We start from the raw sequence: 17,709 nt of genomic DNA, 5'->3' as shown, positions 1-17,709 counted from the left end.
TCCAGCATTGTTTTGCTTATAAAAAGGAATTCTTTGGAACCCCAGAGGCATTGAGTCTCCCTCGTTTGCTCACTCTTTTTCACCCCCCACTCTCAAACGGTGGCTTTCAAGAAGTGACCTTTTTTTTTTTTTGGAGGCCAGCTTGTTATTTTGGGTTGTATTTCCCTGCCGATTGTTCTCGTTTCCTCCCGCGCAGCCCTGTGGCGAGCCTGCTGCTGCCGCACTCCTCAAAAACCCCGACACAAAGCACGGGTGCCCTCTGATTGCTGCGGGTAGCCATGGAAAGAGCTGACCGTTGGCAGCCTTTTGGATCCTCGAGCGGATGGCCAAGAAAGTGTCAGCTGCTCACAGTAGCCACAAATTATAAGAATCTGGCACATGCAGTCATTAGCCACCTTAAATGCACAGTATAAATCACGCAGATGCTAAGAAATGCAAGTTCCTAGAACTGCTCTCAGCTCAGAAAACTTCTCCCAAAGGTGTCACAGTAACACCCTGATAAAAACCTGATCTCAACTTGCATGTCCGAGCAGCTGATAAACTTCTCTGCAGGTTTACCTGATGGGGATAAATGCTCCTCACCAGATCCATGCTCTTCCTCTTAGCAAGGTTTTCTATTAATATTGCAAACCTTTTAGAAGAACACTCAAAATTAGTCCCTTTTCTCACAGTACCTCTGCAGGAGCTGAAAAAGATTGCATTGCTGTAAAATAATGAAGCAAAAGCACAAGACACATGTAGGCTCTGGCACAAGCCTGGAAATTAATGAAAAACTCCAATGCATTGTTCAAACATATATCTTCACTGCTCTAAATTGCTGAGAGCAAAGTCCAGCCACTATAGGACAGGTGAATTAGCCTTCTCTGAGAAAGCAACGCTAAGTTGCAAAATACCAATTTACTCCACTGTGGGAGCTCATGGTCTTGAATCCTATGTGCTGTCACTGAGCCTAGCAATGAACCAGCACATCTCAAATGCACTCAGCAGCAAAACATTTACATCTTGCTTCTCCAAGGACTGCTGCAGGCCTAGGAGGCTGGAGCTCCCAGGAACCAGGCTTTATTTCAGAAGCAGCATGTGCTGGTGTGTTCGTAATAAAACATTCTCAGAAACGCCAGTTCACCAGGAATTTGAAAGCTACTCACTTCAGTTGGACTTGGAATGTAACCCAAATGTGAAAAGATGAGGTTTCTTGGTTTCTTGTGAACTTGAAACCCTGCTTTTCAGCCAAAGCCTGTCAAGACCCTGCTCTCAACTTGCATGTACAAGGCACAGAGATAATTAGTGGAGTCTTTCAAAGAGTCATTTCATTTTGAAGCAGTTTATATTTCACAGGGTTCAAACTGGGACAAAGTGCATTCTTTCACCCAAAATATTTGTAAAATTTTTCACTTCTGTTTCTTTTCTGCTAATCATTCCCATCTGCCACTGGCTGCAAGAAAAACGCCAGTGTCCAAATTTTAAAAAGTGCTTACCTATTTTCATATCTAGTTTGTAATTTTGCAAGCTTCACAAAACTGACAGAGCAGGTAAAGGAAAAAGGAAGCTGGTTCTAATGCAGCCTTTAATCACAGTGTACTTCATGATGAGGTGTAGTAGGACACTGAGAAATCGTGTTAGCCAAGGTCTGAAGACAGTCTAGTAACAACACAGGTAAAGTTTTAAATAAGTGGCAAAAAGAAAATGAACACCCCACGCCCCGCCCGAATCTTCTAACCTTGGCAAAAATCTACAATATTCACAGTGTGAGACAGAAGGAAGGTGATGAAAAGGAGAAAAAACAACATCTGAAATTTCAAAATGTTTCCTAAAAATTGAAACGAGATGAAAATTTAAATTTAAGGGAAATATTTTGCACCACTAAATACTTTTTATATAGAAGTCTATATTTTGCAAGATAAATGTTTAAGACACAAATGTTGGCCATCTGTAACTGCAGCAGTGAGCTAGGCAGCAAGATGGAAAAGGTGTTGTGTCAAATTGCCTTTCCTCCATCTCTTGAGTGCTGCATTTAAATGAGCTGGCCTGTGTCCCAGAAGCAGCAAAACTGTATTTGTGTTTTGAAAAATGCAAGGTGGTTGGCCTGAGAAAAATGGCTCCCCAGCAGCACAACCATACCATGTCTTGTGCCCCCCTAGATGCTCCAGAACTACTTCAATAATATCCTTGTCATTGCATCCAGAGTGAAAAATTCCTCATCTCTATTTCTGCTAGCAGAGGAATCACCTTCTGCTCCTAAAAAGTAATTTGAGCTACAAATACAGGAGCATGCTAACTAGAAGTAAAAAGAGAAACATATTTATAAATGGCTCTCATGCAATTATATGCATGCTATTTGTGTGCACTTGTGTATGTTCGAACACAAGGAAGTGTAAGTACACAAATATCTTTTCCCTACAGAAGACTTGTGCAAGCTTCGTGACTCAGTTTCAGTACACCTATATATTCTGCTCTTCAGTATATGAAAAATGTACCTTTTTATTTTAAAGGTATATTTTATAAAATCCATGAAGATATAAAAGCACCTGCTGCCCTTTGCTCTGACATGAGACATCTCTTCTGAACCCATTTTATCTAGAAGTGTGTATACCCAGAATGTATGTAACACTGCTCATGTGAGACACTTATCCAAAAGCACTCCGAAGTTTAATCTAAACTATCTGAACAAATACTAACTTCCTCCTTCAATCCCTCTTTTAACTAATTCTTAACACATCTTCTCACACTTCCATCGATCTCTCTCCCCAGTATAGTTCCATTCGTCTCACTAATGAGAAGCAGATTGATTTCTAGCATTTCACCTTTGGTTGCCTTATTGATGCAGCGGCTGTCCAGAGGGAAGATGATCACCGTTCGGTCTCAGCGGCAGAGAAGCTCAGTTAGAGGACACCAACGTACACTGTAGTATTTCATGCCCAGCTGCATTCTGAGTTGCAAGGAAGGGAGGCTATGCTTGTTTACACGAGCTGAGTTTCTTTTGTCTTAAGAAGATTTTTTGAGAGCTAAAGCTAAACTCTAAGCTTGGAGAGGGCTTCACAGAAACAGTACATTTGGTCTTTAATTTGTTGCAAAATGAATGACTGTCTTTTCAAAATTAGAGATTATCTCCCAAGTGATTGCATACCTTATATCCATACATACCGTCTGTCCAATGTTATTCTTATATGCCCAGTCACCTCTGCTGGTCTACTCGGAGACATGAGCTGTGAGAAATGCAGCTGTTGAATTACAGGAAAAGTTAAGAAAGTGATTTGGAGGGCATGTCTTTCCAGCAGTTCAAAGAGTTCAAACAGTTCTAATACCTTCATATATATATACACACATATATAAATTGCAGTCTTCAGTGTCTCTCTCTTTTCCCAGGAGTATAAAATAAAGGAAGAACAGCCAGTCATCACCCTGCCTCCCACCTTCCACATTAGTACAGCCTTACTTGAAGAGATGATATATTTGACAATTTTTAGCTTGACTATCACTTTGCATTTCCTCTTTTTCTCCACTTTGCACTTACAATTTGTGATGTGCGAGTCTAAAAAGATTAGAAGTTTGGCTCAGAAAAGCAACTGTATGCTGGAAGTTTACTTCTCAGTTTTAAGAGATTAGGGTCACTGCAACAAGCGTATGAATTCCACACCTTGAATTTATGGGATTTGAATAACCAAAGGCTTTGGCATACTTCAGCAACAGGAACAGATGATGACTGCCTCAGGTGCAATCAACACAGTTACAATGCCTCAAAATTAAAGTAGTCAAGGGAATTATTTGATTTTCAGTAGCAACAGTAGATATAAGAGCTGAAGGCATCAGTGAGTGGATTGTTTGACTTGTGGAGCAGGACTCAAATGCTCTAGTCCCATGTAATGCCTCAAATGCTTTACCTTTTGGATGCTGTGGCCAGTCATTGGGAACGGGGTAAAGATGAAGACCCTGAATGCTATAGGAATAGTGTTGGTATTGGATTGTAAATGTGTAAACTCCCTGAAGGGACCAGTAACTAGAAGGCATGTATATTGTCCTCTGGGCTGCAGAGTGCACTCTTAGCCTATCCTCCTTATCAGCCAGTGTTTTTCTATGCATGGAAACCTTAACCGTGATTCTTCATTGACATTTGGCACAAGTTTAAAATCAACTTTCCATAGAGATAGATCAATTCCAGAACTGGTTTTGACTATATTCTCTCACTGAGAAAGCAGACAGAAAATGAAGATCAAAGTTTAATTCTGTGGCATGCTTTACAAATGAAAATACAATGCCTATCTGGGATGTAGCGTCTCTTTTTAATTCATCTATGGTATGCTTGTATGTAACTGTGACAAGTATATTCTTGCTTTGCTTCCAAATATAATAGCATCACAGAGAATAGTTTTGATGATGAAGAAAACAAACATAACTACTTTCCATGTAGCATTCAACATTAGCCAACAACACAGCTACAGAGAGCAGAAAGACCACTGGCATTTTGACAAAGCTTTGTTTTGTTCAGCAAAATTCTCATCAGGAGCTCACGAAGGTCCCCACAAGCTGTAAGCAGGAGATCATCAGTTTACAAGAGCTTCAGCTTTATGGGGGCACATCAGCAGAATCCTGGGACTTAAACAGTTTGGGGCAGAGGTTGTACAGACTTTACCAATGCTGGGCATGGGTGGCTAAGGTGGAAACGTAGAAACATACAGGTACTTCATGCAAAGCAAGAAAGTTTTCTGGTGTAGACAAAATGGATGCTGAACTCTTTGGAAGATTTGGCCTATAAAAGGAGTTCAATAAAAAGTTGCTTCCACCAATAGGTGGTATCAGGCTTAGTGGATGAATGTTTGTAGAGCACTCAGACCCTGGTATGAAAAGGTGCTGTAAAAGTTCAAAGTATTATTGTTATGGCATACTTACTCAGCGAGGCAGCAAAATATCAAAGGCTTTCTTCTCCCAGCTGGCTCGGTCTTATCTTGAGGAACTGTTGGTGGGTGGTGATTGCTCTCAAGGACTGGTGATGACAGAGAAGTGAAGGCACTAACCTCACTTGCAGAGCTGCTCTGGGCACCCTCCTGGATCAGCCATGGCCTCAGTTCCTCCTCAGTGCTTTTCAGCCCGCACACACCCTGTTCCCAGCAAAAAGCCTGAAATGAAAACAGAGAGAGCTCTGACACCTGGCTAATGGAGGCACTCAGGCAAGGGCTTTCACTTGTGACTGGTACATTGGGAAATAATTGATACAAATTGCCTCAGACACTCAAGGCTTCTGGTCCTCCTTCCCACAGGCTATTTTTAGGCCCAATTAGGCAGATAAAATGACACAGGAATTAGTTTTTGTACGTTCTAATGCTTAAGCTGTTGGAATTTTTTTTTTTTTTTTTTTTTTTTTTTTTTTTAAGGCTTCTACCTAGATACATGGTAAATGGCTGAACTACAAAAAGCAGATAAAGAGATTTTTTTTTCTTCCTTTAACGAGAGATGTTCAAGCACTGAAAAGACTTGCTCACTGTGAAACCATTTATAGCTGATTGCTGGGGAATTTCCTCTCACCACCTTAAACTCAAAGCAAATAACAGAATATGAAATAACACATATTCTTGGCACCAGACTGCATGAGAGCTCCCCCAGGTCTGCTGAAATGCAAAGGCTAGCAACCCACCCATTAGGAGCAGATAAAATACAATTAACTAATTCATTATATAAATGTTTTGGGTGGGGAGATATGAATCGGCTTATCTTTATTATTGTTATCATTATTATTAGCTGCTGTTTGCTAAGGCTGAGTTTTTCAAAGCCGTCTTTCACATTAAGAAGTCCAAATCCCCTTGCTAAATCCACCCGAAATTTGATGTTGATTGCTTTTGCAAGCTACCGGGGAACAAAAGCAGAGAGAGTAGTACAACTGGCTAGATAGCATTATTCATGGCAGTTATTACTAGAATTTATGGATAAGCCATTCCCATGCTATTTGAACGTAATTCATACATTTCGACTAAAGGGAGATACATAAATGCTACCAAGAAAACCCCCAACCTGGGTAACGCTTTCAAGGAGAAGGAGCTATTGTGACTGCAGTGGAAAATCAAAGCCTGACTGGTTGCCTCCATGCTTACTGCACTGCCACAATGGCCTCCAAAATCTCAAAGCTCCCCATTCCTCTAGAGCAGGTGAGCCGTGAACGGCACCATCCACATCCTGGCTTTCCAGCTCCAAGGGCAGTGGCCAGAAGGGCGAGATGTTGGCTGTTGCAAAGCCAACCAGAGTTTTGCCACTGCCTTCAACAGGGGCAGCATTTTGTCTTTGTAGTACAAGCTGATGAAAAGCTCTGCCTCAACCAAATTCCTGTGGCTTAACATGTCAGCGCGTGTTGGCTTCGTGGTGGTGACTGCTTGTGTGCATGTTCTCAGCCTGCAGGACATGCCAGGAGTGCCACTTGCTCTACGCCACAAGGGAAGAAATGTAGAGAGGTCATGATTTTGCATTTGCCATGCTCAGGGCTTATGGGAGCAGCTATTGCAGTGCCTGATGCACAATAGCTCAAGTGTGAGCCCTCCGTAACCTGGGTCTGACACTTGACAGTAACGAAGCTGCACATGTTTATGAGATGGGGAACTGATGGAACTGGGCATGGGGTCATAGGCTGTGGGAAGCCCCGATAGGGCCGAGCAGGAACATTACAGCCTGATAGCACTCCCAGGGCCCTGACACAGGTACCATAACCCCAGAGAAACAAGTGCTCCATTTCTTGTTGTAAAGACACTGCCAATTCATAGCATTTCAAGAGGAAGTTAGTCATCAGCTCCCTGCATTTTGATACATTATGCCACAGGCCCAGCGTTTCACTGTCCATCTTCATATTAAGTACAATAATTAGTTTAAGGAAAGGATATTGCCATGTAAGCCAAGCTCTAAAAAGTCTCTGATACTTAGAAAAAAACTTTAAGTCCACAGGAATGAAAAGCTTTTCTCCCTGAGTAGTACTTTTTTGTGGTATCATTCACCGCTCCTCCCTTAGTTTCTTTGTGATGGCAGCACACGTATAACCTCCGGGTCCACGTTTCTTCACTTCATGCTCCTCCGAAGCCTGTCTGAGTACTAGTGGAGTAATTAAGTTTTCCCAATTATGAACTACAAATCTGGGACATCAAAAACTCAAAATACCAGCAGGTGCTCAACATTAACGGCCTGAAACATTAAATTGGTTTAGACAAACCTTACCTCAACATAAAGTGTATTGAACTCTGCTTTGTGGTAAAGTTTACGGTGCTACTATTCTTCAACCCCTGCTAATGCAAAGACCCTTCTTGAAAGAAAAAACAGAAATATTTGGTAATAGCCCATTTTTGAAGACTTGCACTAAACACTGGCAGCTGGTCTTCAGCAAGGACTCTACCAAAGTGATGAACTGTCAGGAAAACGCTGAGCTTCTAAAGCAGCAGAAAGGATGACCTCAGATGCACAACACTGAGGCAGATTCATCTTCTGTCCTTCTCTTCTGTAACAGGGATAATGGATTTTACCAAAACCCCAGATCTCAGCATCTCTGTAGCAATACATCACTGTGAGGTCATTGCCTGAACACTCAGCACCAAACCCATATGCCCTACCTCTGAGAAGGGACCTAAGATTGAGCACAAGGACTGCTTGGATGCACCTAGCCTCAGGTTTTGGTGCCTAAATTCAACACTAACAGCTGAATCTCATGGAGGAAATTCTCTTTCTGTAGTGTTTCAAGAAACCTTTGTAAGGAAGGACAACAGACATGAGAAGGAAAAGAATAAACTGCTGTATACATCTAAATGTTCAAAAATAAAAGAAAGATGCTTATTGGTATCTGCAATAGCAATGTCCTTACAATATATTTATGCATTCAAGGCTTCTTGACTTTTCAGATAGAAATTACTCCAAAAAAGCAAACATTTTGTTTCAGTCTCATTTTTAATGCCCATAAACATACCAGAGATGAAAGGTACCTGGCTGAATTTGGGTAAAAATAGATGGGATTTTGAAAAGCAGTAAGAAATGCCTGGGAAAAGTGATCTACATATGGTCTCAATCATGCCAATGGATAACCCCCACATTACCCTTTAAAAGGTCATCTGATAAACATCAACATTGGGCTTTTCTCACAAACCCAACACCTACAATTGCTTCAGGCTACTGTAATATGGCATGAGAAGTTAAATTAGAAGCATATATTTGGTAATAGCACCTCTGAGAGGGAGTCTTCAAAAGCCTGTGCCCCCATTAAAGGATTAGAAGACCAGCATACATATCAGCAACTATACTCCACCCAAAAAAGAAACAGAACAGGAGACAGAAATCAGCATTTTGTTCTGATTAGCTGCTTTGATTGATGCACATTTCTTTATTACTTTTTTTTTTTCTTTTTTCTTTTTCTCCCTTCTCCTAACTGCTGTAAACATACCAACTGGGGAACACTATAAAAATACCACAGTGAAGTACCACTTTCAAACTTTCCTCTATCTCTTGTGGGTCCAGTGATGATCTTTCCAGAATACATGTTGGTAAGGCACAGAAAATAAAGAAATCTCCAAGGAGCTGATAGTCTGGGGTCCAATTGTTCAGGATTGCCCAGAATACAAGATAGAGACTTCGAAATAAAACCGTTCAAGAATAAGAATGGGGTCATTAAATATTTCTGGAAATATGATAATTCTGTATGAAACAATGGAAAAGACTAAAAAAGAAGCAAGGATAATTAGAGTCAGTACTTTACGTAAGCACTACTATTTAATTTCAGTATCCCCTCCTGGAAGCAAATACATTCATTTTTCCTGAGAGCTAATATTTTGAGGTTATCTGCCCCAAAGGCAGGCAAGAAATAGGTTGGATTGTCCAATAAGGATGAAGGCAAAGGGCATATCCTAAGGATTAATGACTGGCTGAGAAATTGGAGGGCTTAAGGTGAAAGAAATTCTCTGTACCAGGGTCACTGATGAGGTTAGGATATTTTTAAACTGGGGAGGAAACCCCTAACAACTGTTTTTGTACTTGTTCTGTTCTTGTGCCTGATTATAGCAGGACAAATTCAGTGAGCCTCTCCTTTCATCTACATACAAGGCTAGCACTTGTAGGCTTTAAGAGTGGCTAGGTGGAAATGGGAATTTGCTGCCATTTCAATAGCCTCCTGTAACTAGGCAGAAAATTGTCTGCATACTGTTTAAATTTATTTATTTATTTATGGACTGTCCTATTTATTTAATTCCCACCTCATCTTTTCAGCTCACACATCAGGAGACTTCATTTCCCCTGCAAAATGTCCTTTCTGACTCTTGCCCAAGATAGAGAGGCTCAGGCTGTGCCCCTTCTCTTTCAGATTTCACTCCCACCACGGAGGATCTGTTGTGAGGGGCACAGATTTAATTCCTGAGTCTGTTCAAGGCAAGCAGGGCATGACAAAAGGGGCCTTGCTCTTCCACAGACACAGTAGCTCTGAACTCCTAAGTTATCTGGCTCTAAGGTCCTAAGTAATCCTGATGGGTTTTCTCCCTATTGGCCTTAGAGGGGTAGAGTACGTCAATTAAATTTTCTTTCCCAGCTGCTACTGAAGAGGAAACATTTCTGAACCCATTTCTCCCGGTGTTGGTGTATTTAGCAGGTCCTGCCCCCACTGACTCCTATCTCAAGAGCCTACAAGCAGGAGTGGGCTGCTGCAGCAGGAATCCAGAAGCTGGAGCTGTCAAACTGAGTCTTACTAGATACCAAAGGAGCTAAGAAAAGAATGGGTGTTTGTTGTATTTCTGGCAGGGATGATTGCTGAAAAGCCTATGGAGAAGGATCCCGAGACACCTCAGCTCCCAAGTTCCGATGGATATATTTCTAGTTGATCAATCTCTATGTCTTTGCGGCCGAACTAACTTCCCACTTCAGGCTTTTGACAGCTGGACAAAGCCGGGTTTGAGCTGTGCCTTGCTCTAAGTAAGTGTGGAAAGATGTTTTCAGTCTGACCTTGCCAAATCAGTCCCTGGCTTGGGGCGTTTGCTGAAATCCAGGAAAGATTTTCCCACTGAATTCCAAGTGGGAAAACCTAACTCTATCCACAGCGATTTGATGGAGTATTGAAGTGACAAGCGTTTCGGGAGATATCAATCTGCCTCATGATCTGCAGAGCCTCTAGCTTCATAAGGCAGAATATACATACACATGTTGATTTGGTGGTGGTGGTGGAGCTAGTTAAAAGCTGATTATAAAGTATAATTTTCGCAGAGACAGAAGGATTATTTTTAACCACACTGTGGCTGTGTACACGATTAACCTTCTATCTTAAAGAGATAAGATTTGGCATGAGCAAATGTGGGCTTTGGCTTTTTGTTCTTAAGTTCACATATTTTGTTAAAGTACATCAGATAATGAGATGTAAAAGCATACATAGGGATGTAAGAGAACAGCAAAATAGCATAAAAGCAATGAACAGAATATAAATGCATAATCACTGATAAAAAAAATCAAACCTTGCATTTAAATATTTTCATACCTTCTCCTCCCACCCCAATCATTTGCTCTTAAAATGATTTGAAAAATTCAAATCAATAGCCAAATTGACATTAAGGATTTACCCTGGATCCCCGTGCTGTATTGCAGTGGTTCCCCTCCCTCCCTTGCTGCCCTGTTCTGTTTTTTACCCTCTAGTTGGACTCATAACTGGGCTTTATAAGATCACTTTTGATATGTGGGGCTGTTTTATTTCATATATTGCTTTAGGCATTTTTACTATCGTCAGTGTAGTCCTGAGAAAATACTTGGTATGAGTCAGATGTGTCACATGTTTATCTTAACTGCACTAGCTGGTACTTTTTAGAAACAATACTGAGCTTTTTAACATATTGCAGTGTTTCTGCTCTGCTTTGAAACATCAGATCCTCCGCGATGTCTCTCACTGACAGTGAGATGCTCGGGTCTCTGCCAAGCGGACCAACTTCTGCCAGAGCTGGACAGGTGCAGCGTGGAGAGCTTGGTCAATGCACTTACTTGCTCCTGATCTCTCTTTTCACCTGGCAATAGCTAACATCTGTGACTAGACTGGGGGGCAGCGGGCGAGCAGCCATGCACCTCCCTGTAACCCCACACTGCTCCATGCCAGCCAGCCCCATGCCTCGGCCTGCTGGTAGCCTTCAGGCAGGCACGACTGCAAAGGTGAGCCTGGAACAAGCAGCAGAAAAACGAGGCAGCATTTAGAGAACTTAAAATGTGTAAATAAGATATGGTATTTACATACTGACAGACTGCTCAGCTGGAAATGGATAAAAACTTATTAATTTTAAAATGTAGAACTGATTTTATCAGATTAATGCCCCCCTTACACTGAATGTGAGTTTGGTCCCCTAGCTAAATCCTCCGCTTGTATGTACTGAAATTTCTTCACCTAAGCCTGTCAAGCCCTTCTGCTTTGCACCCGGGGAAGCCGTGACCCCTGATTTCAACAGCTACACTGTGTGTCAAAGGCCGGGAATCCTGGATTATCCCACAGAAGTCAGTTCCCAAACTCCCTCATGGCATATTAAACAACAACATGTTCAAACAAAACATGCAAGAGAAAAGCAAAACTAACTCTCACTGGTTGAGCATACCCTTAAACACATTTCTACCAGTTTCTGTGAGCAGCCTTTTCCAACGCAAGCTCTCTTTGGATAACTAAGAAGAATGTTTAAAAGCCAGAAATGTGGGCTCAGAAGATGCAGGTTCTGCACTGAGGGCTGCCATTGACCTCCTACACAACACTGGGCAAGTCCCTTCATGTCTCCCTGCTAGCTTTTATGGCTGTATAAAGGGGATAATGATACTGAGCTCCTTCGTGAGGTGCTTTGAGACCTATTGTAACAAAGAGGCTGTAAAACCCCCAAATACTTTTTTTCTTGGAAAAACAACTGCAATGATAACACATGAAATGCATCACAAAACCATTTAAAGGCCCTCTGCATTTCAGGTTGTGAAACATCGGTGAAGTGGTAGCTCAACTCTTCCAGTTATCCCTCTTTTGTAATGATTTCTTTTTTTTAAGATTACTTTTTGAAGTCAGTACAACTGAAAATGGGATTCCTAATTGTATCTCACTCATTTCTAGCTAGAAAGATTAATCACAAGAACCAGATGCTTCTTTCCATCCCTTGACAGACTGATTTTCTCACTGTGGTCAGAAAGGTTAATAAGATATATTAGAAGGAATAGCCCAGCAATATCAGTTCTGTCTGAACGAGACAAGAAAAATTATCCCTTTACTCTTTCTGGGCTTGATTCTTTTTCTTACTACTTTCAAATACTGAGCAGCTCGATCTTGAATCCACCAAACCACTACCTGGTAACTCCAGGTTTGGGAATGGGACTCTTCAGAGCATCGCCGGATGGCTTTGCTTGGACAATAGGTGGGGGACAAGGTGAATTGTGTGAGGGATTCTCCACAGCCTTGAGTCGTTCCAATAAACATGTAGACCTTGACTGTTCATCACCAATTTATACATAATTTGGCTATGCGGAGGGTGGTTTTCAGCATGCTTTTACATGTGGTTTGGCAGTGTTGAGTCTGTTTCACAGCTTGCTTTTACATGTGGTTTGGCTGCAGCAAGGCTGTTTTACTGTGAGTTTTTTTACGTGGAGCCTGGCTATGCTAATACTGGGGTCCACATGTTTGGGATTTTACTACCCCTGTAGTAAGACAGTGCAGATCATAAGGCTGAAGAACAACTTAGATCAAGCAAGAAGTAAAACTGCTTGGCGTTGTTCCCTACAACACCACAAGAAGATACTCAAACACTGTTACATCCCAGCTTCCTCCATCATGACCAGAAAGCTGCTGCCCCATGTCCTGACATGAAGGTGTATGTTTTCTGTTTCGGACATGGGGGATTAGATATAAATCCTTACCTCAATTTCAGTGGTGGGATCCAAGCGGCTTCCAGCTATGTCAGCTGTTCTACCTTTGTGTGGGTTCAACGTACAGTAAATATTGCAAACATATTACAAACAGAATGTGAACTATTAAGCCTTCTCTTTACCATCCCAAATCACCAAATATAGTTATCTACAGCCAATAATTTCTTCAGGCCTTTTCAGTTGCATAAATTTTAAAGTGACAAAACTCACAAGAGAAGCGCTGCTTTTCCCAGCTAGACTATAACAGTCTTGCAGAAATCATTATCCCAACCCACGCAAAACATGCTGACAAACTGTAATGACTAACTCTGAAGCATAAACACAAAGTATTATTTTGATGCAAAGATCTATGCATGTACTTTGTATAACATTAACTCCTTTTGGTGCTTTTGTCTATAGATTGACCACACTATAGCCTTTGTCTGTAGGATGCTAATGAAGTTACTGCCTTTCAAAGCAGCAAAAACATTCACTAACTTTTCTTTCTGGCTCTTCTCACCCCTAGAACAGAGTTGTACATCACTGCTTTTCATTGCCTGTATCAAGATTCCCATCAACTGCAATTTTCTCGCGCTACGTACAAATGCAAGATGGAACAGAAATCTTCCACATTTCCCATCACAACTCCCAGTGCAGTTCTGATTTTGTTTTTCTTTCTTTTATATGCAGTAACTTAGATTTACATGTACACAGGTTTTATATCACAGTCTCATACCTTGTCTTTACTTTACTTGTCAGCTCTTGAAGGAAAGAAGATAAGGACGGAAAGGAAGGTAAAGGGGGAATTACAGTTAAATTCTCTTCCAAGAATTCACCTAAAGAGACAGATATCATTTCCAGATGCTATTGTGAGATCTAGCAACTTAATAGGGCACTAGCTGTCACTTAAAACTTTTAATCATTTGCCAGGAGTTGAGCTTGAAAAGAAGACTAAGCAGAATATAGTAATAAAGTACAGTAAATGTTACTCAATGCACAAGTTGTATAGAAAAAAACATGTTTAACAGATGAATTAGAAAAAGCAGAACAAATTCTTTCACCTTGGCTCAGTTCTTGAAATGCTAATCTGAATGAGTCACTGTAAGAAACAAATACTTTATCTGTGAAAACGTAAAGGAAACACTCCACCCATTGATGCTTTGATACAAAGAGAACACTTTATATTAGCAGTTTTTAAAATGCTCATTTGTAAAAGCTTTTAATAACTTCTGCTCTTTGGTAAAAGTGTTCTGTATCGCGTTAAATTGCTGTGATCTGGACAAAAGCTACATCTTTCAAAGATGTGTGACTGAGGGGAGTCTTCTGGATGATGCTATATTTTACCTTTTGTGCTTTCTTTTGGCACAGAATGCTTTCTAGTACCTCCCTTTCCTGAGTTCAGATTTGGTTTGCAGAATTTCCTCTTCCAGAACTGGGGAAGAGATGCTAAAAAAAAAAAATTATTCAGAGGAGGGTTTTTCCTTTTTTTTTTTTTTTTGTTAAATGTACATTAAATCTGAATTCCATGAAATAATTTTTTTGATTATCTGAAACCAAGAGACAAAGCATAAATATATAGAACCATTTGTTTCAGTCAGCATGTATAGAATGTTTTGCAATTTTGATTCAGTTTTCATGAACAGATACAGTTCCATAAAAATGGACAATATTTCTTGAAATGATCACATGTCCTTATTAGAAGTGTGTTAGATGCACTTCAGATTACTTTTTTTTTTTTTCTCCCCAACTTATTTTGTTCACTTCAGGACTTACTGTGCAATGAGGGAACACTGGAATTTAACAGCTTTAACCATCTCCATTTATCTTTGTGGTCACGCTGTAAACAGCCCATATGAAGACACAGAGGTCATCACATGCACTCATAAAACAGAGCAAGTTATGCTGGCAAGGGAACCTGCACAGCCTTCCCTTAAACCAAATTCCTGATTAAGCCTCTACAGATAACAGCCAATTTTTTTTATGTTAAGAAATGGCACATATCACCACTAGAAATAGAAAGCCCAAATGTTAGTTGGGGGCTCAGATGACAAACTCATGCTTTGCAAACCATCCCACACGTTGGCTGAAATGAACCTGGGCTTTCTTTACCAGTGTTACCGCATCTGGTTTATAACAGAGTCCAACATCTGAAGCGCAAGGATTTGTTTTCAAGTTATGCTTATTTTGCATATATTTAACCTGAAGTTTTACTGCCTCTCACCACCCCATAGCATTGGAGCTCTCAAGACAGATCTGGAAACTAGGAAGTTATAAGGTTTCAATATTGCTTTTGAAGTTCTCTCCCCAAATTTAGGAGCTTAAAGCTCCCATATTCAGGTTCCTCCCCCAAAATAAGGAAATCCAGAAGCCTTTTTAGTTTGTGCATAGACAGAAGTCAAGTTTTGCCCTTCACAAGCACAATTCCCATCTACACTTGCAGGAGAATGCTTGTTGTCACAAGTTTGTGACAGACTGAAGAGCAAAAAGAGAGACAAAGTTTCTTCAGTTCATGTCATACGATTTACAGTGCATTCCCTGTGCATTTTCAAATATAAAGAAAATTGTGGGTCCTTGTCCTCAAAGGCAACAAAGGTTCAGTTATACTTACCAAAACACCCTATTTGTAGGCTTGCATGGGGCAGAGGATGTTTTAACCTTCAAAGCCAGTAGGGTGTGACCTTACCCACAGCACGTCTAAGTCAATATTTCTCTGTTACTAGTAGCACCAGACAGCAGGAGGATGCACTATGCACAGAGTAATGCTATATAAATGCCTCGCAGGTACACAGCATGAACAACTTTTCCCTGGGGAAGTTAGTGCTGAGCTTTGCTATTCTGAGGCTGGTTCCCATCCACCCAGATGAGCTGTGCTGGAGTGGCAGACTTCATGACGCAGCCAGCTGGGGCTGCCTGAATTATTTCTTTAAATTATTCTTTCTGACACCCCACCCTGTGCATTGTAGTATCACCTGTATACTCACATTGGCAACCCCCGGGAAAACATTAGCACACTTTGGCCAGCAACATTTCTGCTGAGGACAGATATAGGCAGGTATATAAAAAAGGCTCTGGCAGGTTAGGCTGTTCCCTGTATCTTCAGTGAGCAGGCATGTCTGTAGAACTGCTCAGGCAGTACTGAAACAGAGGGAAGTTTCCAGGTATCTCAATGGAAGGTAAGATGGAGGAAAGTAGAAACTTCTGCAAATACTTTATGGAGAATAATCTTATTTTACTTTTACTAGTAATTCTCATTCTCCACTTTTTTTTTCTTTTTTTCTTTTTTCTTTTTTTTAATTTTATTTTCTTGAAACCAGACAAAAAGGCAGCTACTGAGTGACTACTGAAAAACAACCTCCCCAATTTGTGGCATCACTAAGGACCTCAGGCTGGTATCAGGGTTCTTCCATCCCTTGCCTTGACTAGCAAAGGATGCAGGAAATGAGGGTACCACAAGCAACGTCTCAAGAGAAAGAAAGGAAAAAGAAGAGGTTGAAGAGAATTCCATATAGGAAGACGGAGCATATAGCAATCCTGTGAGAATGGATGCCATCGACCCCTCAGCAGTAATATATGAGCCTAATGCATTTTCCACCCACTGCTGCAATTAATAAAGGCTGCTGCTAGACACACAGGCTAAGCTCGCTGCTACAGCATTTCTCCAGGCAGCCACCACTCTACAAATAACAAATCTTATCCAGTCAGGGTGAGCCAGTTATGGAAGTTTGCCAGAGGCATAAAGAGTAGGCTTTCCTCTCCTTCTACCCAAACAGCCCTTACGCTGAACACAATGTCTCTACACATTCACACACAAATATATGTTACTGCTAATATATCATTGAATTTCAGTAACTTAACATCCACAGCACTAGAAAAATAGCTTGGTTGAGCATTAACTAGTGTTTTCTATCTACCACCCAGCATGCTGTGAAGTTCCATGAGCTTAATACAGAAGAAAACCATATCAGTAGATGAACCCAAACCATGAACATTTTTTCATATTGTTTTTCTGGTCGTAGATAACTTTAGACTCAGTCTACATGGAAATGACTTCCTATGTGCTGAAGTCTGGACTGTGCTGGTGGATGTCTGAAGAAATCTGTCAATTCAAAACTCTTGCCTTCCCTCGCTGTTCCTTTGCCTACTGATCCTGAATTTAGCCCCGATACTATTTCACCTGTTGAAACAAAGCTCTTCAAGAATCTCAGAATGAAGGCATTGGAAGAGGGGTAACTGGTCTAGAGATGAGATCAGTCTAGTACAGGTTTGTAGATTACAATCAGAGAAGAGTGTTTGCCACCAAATAATGTAAAGTGCAATTATTTGAATAGAGAAAGGAATCAAGGGAAGAGACCCCGTTTCTGGAGATTCTAGAATAATAATTCAGTCATTGCTGAGGTAAGCTGCACTGGAGGTGCTCATACCTGTAAGGTTTGACTGAATTTTCTAAAACTCTTCAGAAAGGATTTAGGCATCATATTCATATGTATTATTTATAGTGAAGAAATAGCAAGCAAGAGACTTTACAAGGCGTTACAAGGTCTGAGCAGGACCCAAGCCATGACTGACCTATACATGCCAAAAAATGCTACTGAGCTACAGGGACAGTAACAGACTCTACCCTTTCCCCTGCTACCTCCTGGCTAATGAGCACTATAAATTAACAGTTAATGGGAATGTTACTCAAGACTGCAACACCTGGAGAACATTCAGGGTGCCACTGGTGAGAATTTCCAAATGAAATAAAGCACCTTGGCTTTATAACCAAAGAAATTTCACATGCTCTCTTGCAATGCACAAGAAAATCCCACTTAACATCAAATTTGCTTTCAAACCAACCTGCATCTGAAGTTGAAATATTTACCTGAAAAGCAA

The sequence above is a fragment of the Anas acuta genome, chromosome 3 (genome assembly GCF_963932015.1).
Source record: "Anas acuta chromosome 3, bAnaAcu1.1, whole genome shotgun sequence".
NCBI lineage: Eukaryota > Metazoa > Chordata > Aves > Anseriformes > Anatidae > Anas > Anas acuta.
This window is presented reverse-complemented; position numbering follows the sequence as displayed.